Source organism: Hyalella azteca, unplaced genomic scaffold (assembly GCF_000764305.2).
Source record: "Hyalella azteca isolate HAZT.00-mixed unplaced genomic scaffold, Hazt_2.0.2 contig13204, whole genome shotgun sequence".
In the NCBI taxonomy this organism is placed as follows: domain Eukaryota; kingdom Metazoa; phylum Arthropoda; class Malacostraca; order Amphipoda; family Hyalellidae; genus Hyalella; species Hyalella azteca.
Window position 1 is genome coordinate 14,050 of NW_025943133.1, and position 17,052 is coordinate 31,101.

Below are 17,052 nucleotides of genomic sequence, written 5' to 3' on the forward strand. Positions count from 1 at the left end.
TGATGATGCTGTGATTATGAGTGAAAATAGCGAGGAACTACAAAGTATGTGTGCAATTCAGTGCGGAGAAGAGCCAAGTATTTGTTGTGAATGGATCGGTTGAGGATATGAGCAGAGAGTGGATGTTAGGAGGGAATGAGATTGTTAGGACAAATGAGTATAGGGGTACTTATAGGGTGTGTGGACCAGGAGGGATGTGAGAGGACATAGGCCGCGAATCTAAGTAAGGCGAATCAATGGTTGGGTATACTTGGAAGTGCAGCAAAAGTGAGAGCGAGAAAGTATGAAGTATTGCGGGAAGTGCGGTAGTATTATGTATGGATTGGATATGATGGCATATAGCTAGATAAACTGAAATGTTTCAGAATAGAGTGACGAGAATGACACTAGGAGGCCCTGAGAGGAGACATGGGATGGAGTACCTTTAAGGAGAGAAGAACGAGATCAGTTTTGAGGTATAAAGTGAGACTGGAGCGAATGGACGATGAACGTTGGGCACGAAAGATGTATATGCGGAACATGAAGGTGAGCAAATGGGCGCGTAGATGTCGTGTATTGGTACGTAGGCGTGGTATGCATGAAGCATGGGTGAGCCAAATGCCCGCTGGGCCAAAGGACGAATGGGTGGTGACAGTACGGGATGCGGCCGGGATAAAGTGGGATGAAAAAGAGCGAATAATTTCCGCTCTATAAAATTGGTAAAACTTAGATTGTAATACATTAAAATACAAGACGTTGGTTACTTACGCACACGAGGTGGTTTATGCCCGCCGATTATTAGAGCAAGATGAGTGTACACGCTCAGCAGCATGCTAACTCGGTAGAAATACTGGTGTTGTATTGGGCTTACTGTTCCACAAATACTAGAATTTCAACTATATTCCTAGATAAGTAATATAGAGAACTTGCGAGACACGAAAGATTAGGACGTCTCTTGACGACATGTTACCTCGTTTGTTTTGATGGTTTATTGAAGCATTCCATGCATGACTTATGTTCAAGGTTACAAAAAAAAACTTTCTATGCGAAGAAAGTCGATACCAGCGCGCTTTGAAGTAAAAATAACAACACGCTGCAATGTACGTAAATACATGGTAATATTCAAAGCAATTTTTGAGATATGTTGATGACTCCATCAAGGCGCACTTCAGAAATGAACATGAAGAAAACTTTAAATTCGCTGGTGCAGGAATACAAGTCTCCTAAATAAGGGCTTAGCAAAAAGGTTATAAGGTAACTACATGAACCTGTAATGCGCTCGGACAAAAACAGAACGAACAGAAGGAGGACTCGTTCAAACATTGTATTATAAATGTCCATTTATTGTGGATAGTCTTATATACACGAGGTTCTTTGCGACAATAAATGACAATGTAGATGCGCCAATTCGTTAGAGTTTTAGAACATGGCAAAATGAATTTTTAGCCATAAGGCATGATGTTGCAAACTGGTAAGCAGCCAAAATATGTTGCCATTTAAATCTAATTTGGATTGATGGATAAGTAGGGCTGGTCACAATAAAAGTCACTCAATGATTAAAATCGCTCTTGGTGACAATTCAGACAAATTTAACATGCCAAGTATGCTAATGTTAATCAAGAACGGACAAACAAGTTTCATGGACAATTCATCGAGGCTAATGTCTTCATGCTGATGAAGTAGGAGTGCAGTTAAATTTAATATGATAAGTATGCTAATGTTAATCCAGAACGGTCCAAACAAGTTTCATGGACAATTCATCAAGGCTGATGTTTTCGGGCTGATGAAGTAGGAGCGTAGGACATGTACAACATTGAGGGGAGCATAGCGCAAGGCCCCAGCCCCCGTCTACTGCTTGGTCTTGCCCTTGTACTCGTCAAGATGGTACAACACCCACGCCGGGATGGCGAAGACGGCAGTGGCAGCCGAGGCCGTGATCATCGCGTAGTCCTGAAACAATCAAGAAAGTGTGTTACGTTCTTCAATTAAATTTGAATAACTAAAAATGAGATATGAAATTCTCAGGAAAAGATAATCAATTTTAATGTGTCCATGCAAAAAAAAAATTATACTGGTTATTTACTTGAACTGCCTTTAATTGTGTTTGTTGCAGTTCTGATGAGCACAAGGTTCTCACAGAGCGACTGCAGCAATTGTAATAGTACGGAGTACGGCCAAATAGTAATTGGTTGGCAAGTGAGATGAATATATTAGGATTGTAAATATAGCAACAGAGTTATATACCTATAACATTTGTGTTTTGGTTTTAAAACAACTCCATCCAATACAACAGACAATTTTATTGTCCACCTGAATATCATGTTACTAAAGCTTTGATAAATGGACAAATTTGGAGTGAGGTATAGATGAGTTTGATGAAACTCATTTTTGCTATATTAATATAACATGGGAAGCGGAAAATTACAGTAATGTTAGGAGTTTTTGAACCTTGTAACATATGCTTAGTTGCCTCTAAAGTAAAGAGAAAACATTAACTTGCAATTACATGGTTATTGCGGCATTCTTACCAGAATTAATCATAGGGCAGACCAAGTTTATTTTTTCATTCAATTGAATAAGTTGTTTTCATTAATCATATAACCATGCAAACATGGTAATATTATTTACATGATTCCATGCTAAAAGTTTGTGCATTTTGTTTAATTTGAAGTTAGGCATAATTCTTTCATTACAGGCATTGAATCACATAAATATGAACCAAATTGCTGCATATAAATTTGCCTTGAGTTAGCAGACCATTAAACCTCAAATTATGAACACCATCAATGGTTACTGAGTTAGCTTATTAGTCTGCACATCTATTGATTATACACGTGTCAAATCAGTTTGTTTCAGAACCATTGTTAATATGGATTTGGGTTGTTATTCTACCATCATTCATCAATGAATGCAATTCAGGTTACAGCTGGCAAATTATTTTTCAGTTTTATATTTAATAATTACCATAAATCATGGAAAAAAACATTGTTTAAAGGGAAAATTTTGAAGACTATGGGTGAAAATGCTCAAAATGCTGCAGGTGGAGAGAATTAGGCAAGGGCAACACAAAAAATTGTGATATTGACAGCATGCATGGACATTTTTCTCATTCATGGGAGACTTTTTTTAAAATTTCTGCAATTCTGAACAATTGCAATAGCCACAATGAATGAGGTAAAAACACCTCTGCTCAAGGGCATTTCACCCAATAGAATAGGCTCTTGCCTATTCTATTCCAAGATTAAAATATACCATAAAATGGGGTAATACGTATGGGACAGGCAGGGTAAATCGGGACACATGTCCCAGATTTTGTAGAAATGTTGTAGCAGCTAAACTAATCAAAATATTGTAAAACTAAAAATAGTAACATAAATGTCAAAATTTATACTATCTAGTATGTATAAAGTTAGTTAAGAAATCATACATTTACTATCTCTAAAAAATTGCTGAAAAAAGTGAAACCGAGATTGACGAAATTTGCCTACTATCTCATTCCAAAAAAATGGCAGCCATTTCCACACAACAGGGTAATAAGGGACACCCATAAAAACGCATTTACAGTTTAACTTCAGCTAGCAAAGGCTCCAGTTAACAAAAATATCAATATCAAAATATTAATATCAGCAAAAAATTTCACTTATCAGAAAATTAATGCATCATCGGTCAACACAAAATTGTGTACAGAATGTCATATATAGAATTGTGCACTGGCCATCATAGAATAAAAAGTAATTAACCTAAGCTATGTTTTATTTCTTCAAAACATATGATGGTTGTTTCTAGAACATTACTTTCTGTTTCAGGTATGTTTGTTACAATCTTTTTTAAAGTGGATTCACTTAACCCAATTAAAATGGTGTGGAATTACAAGCCGTTGTGTAAGCTTACAGATTCAGAAGAAATGCTATAAGGCTGCTGATATGAAGCTTGCAGTGGACAAGATTGTTGTCAATGCTCATTGGCAAGTCCCTTGATTAGTTAATATCACATCAATAATACGGTAATGTATGGATAAGGTAATATATCAATAATGGAAAAACAAGTAAAAATCACAGAAAATGTAATTTATTCTACATCTATATCATCTACAATGAAAAAGGAGGACTTCAGAGTACTGTTAGTAATAGACGAGTACACTCTGCATGCTTCAAGCATTTTAAAATTGAGTCTTGTTTCAAGTGTCCCGGATTACTCTGTTCCCAGGGGTAATTCATGACAGTTTTATTTTGCGTCTGGCACCTTATGAATAGCATATGGAATTTTTTGAAGATGCCATTTGATAGCCCTCGCAAAGAGCTATAAAATGAGCCTAAATTTGTTTATGAAAAGTTTCATGGTAAGAAGTTTTTAACAAAAAATGTTCAAAACTATACCTTATTATCCCAATTGACGGTCTATACACTGACACATATTTGCCAGCAATTTTTCAAAAAATTGGCCATAAAATGATTGTGGATACCGTCGACCGGGGCTACTCGGGACGATTTCAAATGTTTTTCATTCATAACTTCTTACCATGAAACATTTCATAAACAAGTTTAGTCTCATTTCAAAGCTCTTTGCAAGGGCTATCACATGGCTTTTCCAAAAAAATTCCATATGCAATTCGTAAGGTGCCAAAAGCAAAAAAAGAGTGTCCCAAGTAGCCCCGTCAAACGGGGCTACATAGTAAATTCACTTAACCCAATTAAAATGGTGTGAAATTACAAGCCCTCCTGTAAGCTTACAGATACAGAAAAAATGCTATAAGGCTGCTGATATGAAGCTTGCAGTGGACAAGGTTGTTGTTACTGCTCAATGGCATGTTCATGGATATGGCAATATCGCTTCAGTAATACAGTAATATCGCATCAATAATATGGTACTGTCAACTGGGGTGACTTGGGCCCCATTTTTGATTTTGTTTTGCAAACAAAAGCAGGGTCATAAACAATGGCCAAAGTCACTCTGGCGTTTATAACCTTTTTTCCGACCCTGGCGTTTATGACCCCGGTGTTTATGACCCCAGCATGAATAAAAAACGGTGCTGAAGTCACCCCAGTTGACAAAAATTAATGTTAATGGTAATATCATCAATAAAGGAAAAACAAAAAAAAAAAATCACAGAAAATGTCATCATTTATTCTACCTCTACATCATCTACAATGAAAGAGGAAGATTTCAGAGTACTGTTAGTAATGGACGAGTACACTCTGCATGCTTCAAATGTTTTAAAATGAAGTTTTATTCCAAGTGTCCCGAGTAGCCCAGTTTGACGGGGCTACTCGGGACACTTTTTTTTGCTTCTGGCACCTTAGGAATAGCACATGGAATTTTTTTGACAATGCCATTCGATAGCCCTCGCAAAGAGCTATAAAATGAGCCTAAACTTGTTTATGAAATGTTTCATCTTAAGAAGTTATTAACAGTTATTAACAAAAAAATGCTCAAAACTGTCCCGTCTGTCAAAACTGTGTAACAATATAAATAATTAACGACATAGTGAAAAAACTTACATTTATCAACCAATCTCTGAAATTTCCCACACATACATAGAAGGTAAAATAAAACAATTTGCTCATGTGAATTTTGTGAAAAAATGAAAGAAAATGGCAGAAAAAAGAGGTACTTTAAAAAGTTTATAACTTTTGCAAATCCCATGCTACAATATTGAGAAACATTTAATTTGACTTGTAGCAAATTTATCTAGCAGCTCTAGCAGCTCTAGAGCCCAATTTTATATTTTCTTCATCGTTTATCTTTTATGCACGTTTTTCCTGCCCCAACCCCTCATCAAACCATGCACAAATCCAAAGATCGGCTCCTAGAGTTGCTTGGTACAGTATTTACAAACTGAATGTCTTTCATTGCAGGAGCTTGAATAATGGTAGGAGTTATTAAGTTTATTAGAGTGAGAAAAAAATGAAAATTCAAATTTTCAGGAAACCCAAGAAACTGAAAAGGTTGCATACCAATTCCTGGTGCACAATTTTGTCTATGACATTCTATGCACAATTTTTTAATGACTAATGATGGATCAATTTTTTGTATGTGTGAATTTTTTTGTATGTGTGAATTTTTTTTTTTTTTGCTGTGTGAAGTAAATGTAATCAAAATTCTTTGTTAATAATTTTTCAACTGGAGCCTTGGCTAATTGTGGTTCTACTGTAAATACCGTACGTTATTAGGGGTGTCCTGTATTACCCGGAGAGTCTCCCTTATTACCCCATCATGCAAAAATGGCCACCAGGCATGGATAACATCTACTTGGCGCTGCAACTGAATTTTTTGAGCCATGGTTTCATGGATTTGCCAGCAGCGATTCTATTTTGTTGAGCCATGAGTTCCATATCTTGGCCATGAAAAGCCATGAACTTATTTACAAAGTCTGTGCACTTGTTACTGCAAATCTCCAATTTTACCCAAAATACAGTCAAACAGCAGCACTAACATTTGTCTCCAAAAGTTACAATGTGACCACAGCTATGCAATTACCAAAGAAACATTTTTGGTTGACTTATTATTATGATCTGCAGGACATTTTGGCAAGAGCATTGAAGCATTACAGAAGTTGGAAATTTTACAAAATGACACGTTTGAGAAATGCAAAGCGCAATTTTTTTCAATTAAATAAAAATACATGACATTAGAGCTGCAAGATTTCATACCTACTGAAATCATATATTAGAGCCTAAATGTTTCAGAAAAAAGTAGGACTGTTCCAGCCCTGATGGCCACCATCTTTTTTTTTTGAAATTGGATCAAGGTACAAAAATTCCATCAATTAAGTTTTAAAGCCAACACCTCTCTGATTTTTATTTTCAAGCCAAATGTTTTACCATGACAAATATTTTTTCCAGTAGAGACCTTAGCAGGAGTACCATTTCAAAACATCACTGTTTTTCAAGGAATTTTTTAAAGCTGATATAATTTCTTAACTTCCTTCAGTTCATGCTACATAGATAGCAAAAATGCTGAAATTTAATCCATTATTTTTAGTTTTGTAATATTTCAATTATTTTTGCTGCTATGACATTTGTATGCCATGACAGAGGACTGTCCGGTTCAGCCCCACCCATCCCTTTTTACCCCCATTTGAGGGCAAGCGTGAAAAACATCAACCTTTTGGGCAACGACTAGAACTTTCCGGCCATTTCTGGAACCTCGAGAGTTTCACCAGATGAATCACCTCCTACCTAATTGTTAATAAAAGGGCAGGATTGGGCTGCAAGATTCCAATTGTATAAAAATTTGTCACGTGACATGTTGGAGCTGCGAGATTTCAGAAACAAGTATAAAAATTCCAATCCTGTTTGAGGAGATTAAACTACGATACCGGTACTTCCAACTAAGATGACTTCAAACAGAAATAATAAGCATTTTAGCATTTATGCTGTCTGAAAATACTTCTTAAAGACAGCACTTCTAAAGAATCCAGTGTCTTTGTTGTTATAGCTATGCATGTACAATGAATTTTTAATTTTATTTTTAAATATTAAGGGGAGCGTCTGGGGTCAAATTAATCTCGGTTATTTACAGACGGATCGATTCTAAATTTGGTACACATATGTAAAATGGAATTCTAAGACTTTTACTCATGTGAAGTTTTTGAAAAAAATGAAAGCGAACATGAAATTCAACGAAAACGGCCAAAGAAGGGGTACTTTAGAAAACCTATCTCCTCCTAGGATTTTCAAGCTACAACATCGAAACATATATCATTCAATGCATAAAGACCATATCTAAAAAAAGTGTGTATGCATTTTTTGAAATTCTCATTTTTGTGGGTATGGGAGCATTTTTTGTAAAGTTTTCAGAAATTTGTTTATTTTACCCCCCACCCCCCCTTTTTGCAGAATAAAATCTAAACTATAATGAAATTAGAAAAACGCATACAAACTTTTGTAGATCTTTTTTCCAAATCGAATGGTGATTGTCTCATTGATGTAGTAGCTTCAAAACTCTAGGAGGACAATAAGTTAACTTTTCAGTAGGGCCCGACAAAGTCACTTGCACCTTGAAAAAGACATTCAAGGGTGCAAGACTGCAAGGTTGCAAGACTACACAATATCTGAGCTAAATTTCTGTCAAGAATGGTGCGAACGACGGCATGAGAACCATCCTATATGACTGCAGGCGTATACGGTATAACTGAAGCACAGCATGTTCAGACTAGCTATTTAAGTGTGCTACCAGTAAATTTTAGGCCTATATTAAATGTTAAGGAACTCCACCACCCCTAACCCTTTCGCAATCTGTCGTGAACACATAAGTCAACATACAGAGATGGTTTTGGTAACGTTAGATGCGTCAGAATGTAAGCTTTAAGATGAGTATAAAAACCGAAAAAGTCAAAATTTTCAATTTTGACCTAGACGCTCCTCTTAAATAACATTAATTTTCATTTCTTAATAGGTACCTAAAAATTAATGAAAATTTGCAAAATTATTTGTTCTGTCAAGTTGTCATCTGATTCATGTATTGTCTCTTGACTTTCTGCAAGTGTACAAAATTCAAATTGATCAGATAGGTAAAAGTAGGTCAAATATGGATTATAAGATTTGTAGCAGACAAAATTAGGTTTTAATTTTTTTAATATTGAAAAAAAAAATTTCAATTTATAAAATTATTTTTTCTGTCAATTGATTCATGCATTGTCTCATGCATTGGATAGAATTCTAATATTGACGGTTCATGTATTATTCCCAATACACCTACACCAGTTTTTCGATACATTATTTGAGGCAAAAAAATGAACTTCTTATAGGCTTAAAACACGTATGGGTATGCTACGTTTCTATAAGGTAATTCACTAGGAAATGTTGCGTGCCAGCAAGGCTGCAGGCGCAGCTTTCACTCAACAATTAAAAAAATTATACAAAGTATTAGTTCGTTAAAGATTTGTCTCTTAATATGACTGCAAAGAAGTAAACTTATTAAAGTAATTACAGCTACCATGACTACGCTGTCAAGCAGACTTTTCGATGATGCACACACTAAACACGCAATTCATGGGAGCAAGACTACATAGAACAACAAAAGCAGGCGCCAGGCATGCAACTACAAAAACAAATGACGATCGCGGCAGCGGCGGCACGGTTCATAACGTTAATATACTCAATGCAAGAGAATGATTAATTATGATATTTCTGATAGAGGTTTGAAATATTTTCGGAAGCCTAAAACTATAACAAATTATTTTGTTACTTTGACATGGTTGATTTCAAAATAAATATTTAATGCGAATTCATGAAAAACGTTCAAAATAAATTGAATAATGTTCATTTATAACTATAGGTGAGAGTAATTTGAGTAAACAACTACGAATTGATTTATTATCCTTTTAATAAGGATCTTTGCATTGAAACTTCTGGAAGATGTGTCCACCGCAATATTTAAACAGTGGTATCAAGAGTCAAAGCCGTCAACCGATCGTTGGATGGCTGCAAATATGTCGCATTGTTCTACCTATTACAGTCAATAGAACCTAAATAAACTCTGTTGATCAAAAGGACAAAAAGCTTATGTATCAAACATACGTGGTAGTACAATAAATTTTGAGATCTCCAGTCATGAGACTTAAATTCATACTCAGGTGATCTTGAATTTCTGCACTGCATTCAATTAAGCAATTTGTAAAATCATAAATTTCATATAGGTACCAACTTTCTCAATTTAATTCTGAATGAGTCGCATCTGTTGAATTCTAATAGGGATCATTAATTTTTACATCATATTTATGAAAATCAAGTATTGCATTTATTTTAAATTAAAAACATTCTTTTACATCAAAAACAACGATTTTTTTCTTACAGCTTCTTTGATAATTGATGATCTNTCCTTTAAATAAGAATCTTTGCATCGAAACTTTTGGATGATGTTTCTACCGCAATATTTGTACAGTAGTATCATGAGTCAAAGCCATCGACCGATTGTTGGATGGCCGCTAATATGTCGCATCATTCTGCCTCAATAGAACCTAAATAAACTTTGTTCATCAAAAGGACAATAAGCTTATATCAAGCTTATATAATAGTACAATAAATTTTGAAATCTTCTCCAGTCATGGGACTTGAATTCATACTACTAGGTGATTTTGAATTTCTGCACTGCATTCAATCTGTCTCTTATACACATCAGATGTGTATAAGAGACAGATATGGGACAGGCAGGGTAAATCGGGACACATGTTCCAGATTTCGTAGAAATGTTGTAGCAGCTAAACTAATCAAAATATTGTAAAACTAAAAATAGTAACATAAATGTCAAAATTTATACTATCTAGTATGTATAAAGTTAGTTAAGAAATCATACATTTACTATCTCTAAAAAATTGCTGAAAAAAGTGAAACCGCGATTGACGAAATTTGCCTACTATCTCATTCCAAAAAAATGGCAGCCATTTCCACACAACAGGGTAATAAGGGACACCCATAAAAACGCATTTACAGTTTAACTTCAGTTAGCAAAGGCTCCAGTTAACAAAAATATCAATATCAAAATATTAATATCAGCAAAAAATTTCACTTATCAGAAAATTAATGCATCATCGGTCAACACAAAATTGTGTACAGAATGTCATTTATAGAATTGTGCACTGGCCATCATAGAATAAAAAGTAATTAACCTAAGCTATGTTTTATTTCTTCAAAACATATGATGGTTGTTTCTAGAACATTACTTTCTGTCTCAGGTATGTTTGTTACCATCTTTTTTAAAGTGGATTCACTTAACCCAATTAAAATGGTGTGAAATTACAAGCCATCCTGTAAGCTTACAGATACAGAAAAAATGCTATAAGGCTGCTGATATGAAGCTTGCAGTTGACAAGGTCATTGTAAATGCTCAATGGCATGTCCATGGATACAGTAATTTCACATCAATAATATGGTAATGAATGAATATGGTATCAATTTAGGAAAAACAAGCAACAAATCACAGAAAATGTCATTTATTCTACATCTTTATCATCTACAAAAGGGAGAGGAGGGCTCCAGAGTGCTTTCAGTAATGGATGAGTATATTCAATAATGGAGTATTCCCAAAAAATATGATGGTTGTCACTAATATATTCTTTTGTGTTTCACGTATGTTTTTACAATTTTTTTGTTATAGTGAATTCACTTGACTCAATTAAAATGGTGCAAAATTACAAGCTGTCCTTTAAGCTTACCCACAGAAGAAATGCTACATGGCTGCTGATATGAAGCTTGCAGTGGACAAGATTGTTGTCAATGCTCATCGGCATGTCCCTTGATTAGGTAATATCACATCACTAATACGGTAATGTATGGATAAGGTAATATATCAATATCGGAAAAACAAGTAAAAATCACCAAAAATGTAATTTATTCTACATCTATATTATCTACAATGAAAAAGGATGACTTCAGAATACTGTTAGTAACAGATGAGTACACTCTGCATGCTTCAAACATTTTAAAATTGAGTCTTATTTCAAGTGTCCCGGATTACTCTGTTCCCAGGGGTAATTCAGGACAGTTTTATTTTGCGTCTGGCACCTTATGAATAGCATATGGAATTTTTTGAAGATGCCATTCGATAGCCCTCGCAAAGAACTATAAAATGAGCCTAGATTTGTTTATGAAATGTTTCATGGTAAGAAGTTTCTAACAAAAAACGCTCAAAACTGTCTCTTATTACCCCATTTGACGGTCTATACATTGACACATATTTGCCAGCAATTTTTCCAAAAAATGGCCATAAAATGATTGTGGATACCGTCAACCAGGGCTACTCGGGACGATTTCGAATGTTTTTCATTCATAACTTCTTACCATGACACATTTCATAAACAAGTTTAGTCTCATTTCAAAGCTCTTTGCAAGGGCTATCACATGGCTTCTCCAAAAAAATTCCATATGCTATTCGTAAGGTGCCAAAAGCAAAAAAAGAGTGTCCCGAGTAGCCCCACCAAATGGGGCTAGTTGGGACACTTGGAATAAAACTTCATTTTAAAACATTTGAAGCATGCAGAGTGTACTCATCCATTACTAACAGTACTCTGAAGTCCTCTTTCATTGTAGATGATGTAGAGGTGGAAATAAATTACATTTTCTGTGATTTTTACTTGTCTTTCCTTTATTGATATATTACCATATACCGTAAAATGGGGTTACTTTGACTGGCGTGGTAACTTATACCACTTTTTGTTTTTTTAACAAAAACCCCCAAAACTCAAAAACAATTTGATAGAAAAATTTTGTCAATGGCCATTAAAGGCCTAATACTGAGGTTTATAACACAATAGAAAGATTTAAAAAGTTTGCATATCTAATAGGTTAAAAAATTAATAATGTGCCCCACAAAAAAGAGCTATTATTCAAAGCTTGTCGGAGTACCCCCTCCAATTTTTTTATTTTTTGGTAAAATAACTCCAGGTTTTGATGCATTGTAGTAGAACTCTTCTAGTTACATATGCAAAAAAATTACATCAAAACTATGAGAGGCAGGAGCCAGCAATTTATGGTGAGTAAAGCTAGAGTACAGACCTGTATTTTGCATGTTTCAATTTAAGTTTAACTTATCTAGTAAAAGAATGGCATCATTAAAAAAAAAGTGGTCAAAGTTTCCCCATTTTATGGTACATTAATTACTGTATTATTGATGCGATATTACCAAATCCATGAACATGCCATTGAGCATTTACAACAACCTTGTCCACTGCAAGCTTCATATCAGCAGCCTTATAGCATATTTCTGTATCTGTAAGCTTACAGGATGGCTTGTAATTTCACACCATTTTAATTGGGTTAAATGAATTTACTATAAAAAAAAGATTGTGATAAACATACCTGAAACAGAAAGGAATGTTTTAGTGACAACCATCATATTTTTTGGAGAAATAAATCATAGTTTAGGTCAATTACTTTTCATTCTATGATGCCTGTAGCACAATTCTACATATGACATTCTATGCACAATTTTGTGATGAGCAATGATGCACTAATTTTTCGATAAGTGAAATTTTTCTCGCTGAGCGAGGTAAATGTAATCAACATTCTTGGTTTTTAATAAAATTTTGTTTTAACTGGAGTTTTCACCGAGGTTCTACTGGAAATGCGTTTTTGGGGGTGCCCAAAAGTAGCCCCGCCGTGCGGAAATGGCCGCCATTTTTTTTTTGATCGAGGTATTTAAATTCCGCAAAAAAAGTTTTCAGGCTGACATTTGTCTTCCACTTTTTTCTAAGCAAAATTTTTTAATACAGCAAATATTTTTTTTACTAAAGACCTTAGCAGAAGTAACTTTTCAAAATATCATTTTTCACCATTTTTTCATGAATTTTTCAAAGCTAGTATAAATATAGTATTTTTGAACTTCCTTTATACTACATAGATAGGAAAAATGTTGACGTTTATGCCACTATATTTAGTTTTGCAATATTCCAATTAGTTTTGCTACTAAAACAGCTTTACGCCGTGTCGGAGGACTGTCCCGAGTTACCCCGCCCGTCCCAAGTAGCCCTGGTTGACAGTACCAACAATTTTCAGAAAATTCTGCCTGATATTCTAGATTGGTTTTGAAATTCATGTCTCATGTAATCATGGTGCAATTCTAGGATTGGCAGTAACTATGGTCTTTGCAAGGGCGCCCCTGGTTAGTGACGTGACATGACAGGACTTCTGAAAATTGGTTCTGAAAAAAGTTTTTAGTGACATATATAGAAAAATTATTTAGTGACATAAAAAACAATGTCACTAAATATAAATAATTAATGATATAGTGAAAAAACTTTTACATTTATCAACCAATCTTTCTGAAATTTCCCACACATACATAGAAGGTAAAATAAAAAAATTTGCTCATGTGAATTTTGTGAAAAAATGAAAGAAAATGGCAGAAAAGAGAGGTACTTTAAAAAGTTTATAACTTTTGCAAATCCCATGCTACAATATTGAGAAACATTTAATTTGACTTGTAACAAATTTATCAAGCAGCTCTAGAGCCCAATTTTTTATTTTCCTCATCATTTTTCTTTTATGCACGTTTTTCCCTGCCCCACCCCCTCGTCAAACCATGCACAAATCCAAAGATGGGCTCCTAGAGTTGCTTGGTACAGTATTTACAAACTGAATGTCTTTCATTGCAGGAGCTTGAATACTGGTAGGAGTTATTAAGTTTTTTAGAGTGGGGGAAAAAATGAAAATTCAAATTTTTCAGGAAACCCAAGAAACTGAAAAGGTCGCATACCTATTCCTGGTGCGCAATTTTATCTATGACATTCTATGCGCAATTTTTTAATGACTAATGATGGATCAATTTTTTGTATGTGTGAATTTTTTTTGCTGGGTGAAGTAAATGTAATCAAAATTCTTTGTTGTTAATAATTTTTTAACTGGAGCCTTGGCTAATTGAGGTTCTACTGTAAATACGTTTTTAGGGGTGTCCTGTATTACCCGGAGTGTCCCTTATTACCCCATCATGCAAAAATGGCCACCAGGCATGGATAACATCTAAAACTTTATAAGTGGGTTAGGCTAGCTAAATATTGATTATAAGATTTGTAGCAGACAGACAAACAACAAGAAGTGAAGTTAAAGAGAAGTGTTGTAAAAAATAGATTACAATCACTTATGCGCATAAAACTATCAATTAAAAAAGTAAATTTTAATCTTATACATGCCAATACCCTAAGCCCTATATGCTATATACCTACCTAAACAGATTCAATACTCTTACCGCAAAAGTACACTTATAAAGTGGAGGAGCTGAAGTAACAAATGTTCTGAAACTGTTGACCGTAGTCTTGGCTGGTTGAACCAGGCGGATGGCAGATCGAATTCCCATCATTTTGAAGATTAAAAGTTATATTTTTCACGGGAATGAATTTGACCCTCTCAACGTGACTCGCGAGCCGTCGGTGTCGAACGAAACAACCTGAACTCAGGATTTTTTTTTTATAATTAACCCATGAGAGCAAAAAAATTACCCCAGATTAACCTAGTATTGGTACCTTATTGTGAAGAGCTAACAAAGCTATTGATTTTTTTTTTGAGGAAGCAAACTTTCAAAAGTTGTGGGCAGAGAAATAAACATACATATAATTATTCGTTTTTGGTAAGAGCTATCGCGTTCCTGGCTCATATCTTCTCATTGGAAGAATACTGTTGTCAGTTTCACATATTAGAACACAAAAAACAGAGATTTAATGAAAGTTTGACTAGAAAAAACACCTCTTTGCTCTAACAATAATTTTGTAGAAATTGACAGGAGTAAATATATTCGATGCAAGAGGCAAGGGAGATTGCAGAAATTGCATAATATGAAAGCGCAATGAGGATTTGCATGAATCTAAATAAAAATGACGTACCGACGCCAAATTTAAATTGCTATTTCATGTATCGTATTTTCGTGTCAAAATTAACCTTCCTCTTGAGCACTTTTGCAGTAAGCTCGGCTATATAAAGAATGGATGAACTATATAAGGTTGACCCACGAGAAGTTCCGTCTTCAAGTTCAGCTTTCTTGTTACGTCACGTAGATCGAGAAACGTAAACAAACACGTAATTCCCATGACGGATTGGTTGACTGGTTTGATCGCATTTCGGTGATTTGTTAATGCCCGTGACGTCACCGAGATCAGTGACGTTACAGGCGAACAACGAACTAACATCCGCAAAAATGGGCTTCTGAGGGGTCAACCTTATACTAGTTCAACCATGATAAAAAGTTAACGAAAGATGAACAACCTGACGGCATAGATTCGACCCTCTCTACGATTTCAATAATCAAAGTAACTGGACGTTAAGATGCGTTAGAATAGAATAGAAGTGTCGGCACTGAAGAAATAGGCCCATGGCCTGTCATCGATTCGGGGAAGCATGACTGAGGCCAGCTTTGCCAAAGTTCACACATAGTTCACATATTTCTTCCTTAAGTAGGAACGCTAGAGGTCTGTGAAGTCAAGGCGCTATAACAGTCTATGAAGTCAAGTGCTCAGAGCCATAGCGCCGGATGTCCCCAGCCACAACTTAAGTTTGCTATAGTTATGCATGGCCATATTGCATCTGGCCAGACCTCTCCAGGCCTAACCTACACAAGTTGCTACATTTCTCCACTCAAAACATACCTGAGCAGATCTAACCTAACCTCATTGGCTGCCGGAAGTTAGAGAGGCGGTTCAAGTGTCCTGGTAGAGCCAGTCATTGGCTGCAAGAAGGTTGTTACCTGGAACAGCGTGAATAGATTAGGCCAGAAGAGGTTAGGCCGGAGTAGGTACAACCGGATGAGGAACTGCCTGCTTATGAGCGAGTATGCTCAAGCACTGGCTGAAGACCTATGGCGCTATTATCTTTCGGCAATGTGTCTCTTGTCTGGATTACGGAGTTCAAGCGTAGTCTGCGACATTTAGCTCTGAGGCAATGTAAAATTAATGCATAGTGAAGCTGGAAGTTGGATCCAGGGCTTATTTAGGAGTAAATTTTGTGGACTACGGATGCGCCCCCGCCGATTCTTGTACTTTTCGTGACTTGATTCACAAGGGATCCGGCTTTTTCAACCCGATCTTTGTAGGGTAGCCCAGTGGTTACAGTTCAGAGTACCAAGATTGGCGCAGAGAGGTGCTGGTTCGATCCCAGCACTGTGCGCCAGTTTCTGGTCAGACTCGGCGAGATGCCGAGCGGTTAAGCACAGCAAAATTGAAGCAGTGAGTTGCGCGTTCGAGACCGCATCAAGCTGTGAATATTCTGCGATGATAAGAATCGGCGACAGGCCTACGGCCTAATAAACGCTTAACCGCTATTATTATTATTTATATTATTATTATTATATCTTATTGTCAGGCTCTTTAAGGTGCTAGGCATTTCAAGACTGAACATATGCTCCTGCATAGCTTAGTCTAGTGTCTCATCCGTTGTTGATGGCGTTTATAGGCGCAGCGTCACCGATGCCTTTAGCGAGGCTGTTCCACAAGTCGGTGACTCGAAGCGAAGAGAAATGTTGTCGCATAGATGTGTTACAACGCAGTTTTTTCAGTTAATAGCCGTGGCTCCTAATGTTGCTTCTTGTTTCAAATTCTGAGGATGAGTGTACTTGTATACTTCAATGACGTCCCCTCGCAGGTGTTGGTAA

At 35.7% G+C, this 17,052-nt stretch overlaps 1 long non-coding RNA gene across 1 annotated transcript; it reads right to left on the reverse strand.

The window, feature by feature from the left end:
- Window positions 1–1,306: 1,306 nt before the first annotated feature.
- On the reverse strand, window positions 1,307–15,005 carry LOC108664881. Its single transcript, XR_001930403.2, has 2 exons — window positions 14,662–15,005; window positions 1,307–1,929 (listed from the first exon to the last, which is right to left on the reverse strand). It is a non-coding gene; the product is annotated as an uncharacterized LOC108664881 (long non-coding RNA).
- Between the last annotated feature and the right edge of the window lie 2,047 nt (window positions 15,006–17,052).